Raw genomic sequence first — 561 nt, 5'->3', positions numbered from 1 at the left:
TCCATAAATAATTCATAATTAGAGCTAGGTAAAATCCGTTAACCTCTCTAATTACTTCTTTATCCTTAAGTACCATTGATTTTCTAATGGACAGTGATTCATAAAACACATTCATGAATCGGAGCTCCTACTCGTCGAAGTACCGAATCAACCCTCAAGATAATTATTTATCTACTTCTTTCTTAAGAAGGAATGGATTCCATCTCGTGTAATAACATTCCCGGCTACCTATTTCATCATGTCTCCAAAATACAAGGAATAGGATTCAGGATCTCAGAATCCGTACCGAGTAAATCAAAAGACACAAATCCATAAATAGGAGTCTGTTAAGAACTCAGGATAAGATCATCCTATATATTACCATCGGTAGACTCAATTAAAATTTCTATACTTAACGAAATTATTAGAAATTCATATTGTGTCTGTGTCCTTGTTCCACATAATCTCATTATGCGAAATACACTCATTCAATATCTCGCTATATTAACAGTGCGGATAACACCGTTCCATTCTAAATGGGAATGACATGTATTAATAATGTTTTAATTAAAGATTCTGAAC

This window comes from Morus notabilis, unplaced genomic scaffold (assembly GCF_000414095.1).
Source record: "Morus notabilis unplaced genomic scaffold, ASM41409v2 Scaffold11, whole genome shotgun sequence".
Classification (NCBI taxonomy): Eukaryota; Viridiplantae; Streptophyta; class Magnoliopsida; order Rosales; family Moraceae; genus Morus; species Morus notabilis.
This window is presented reverse-complemented; position numbering follows the sequence as displayed.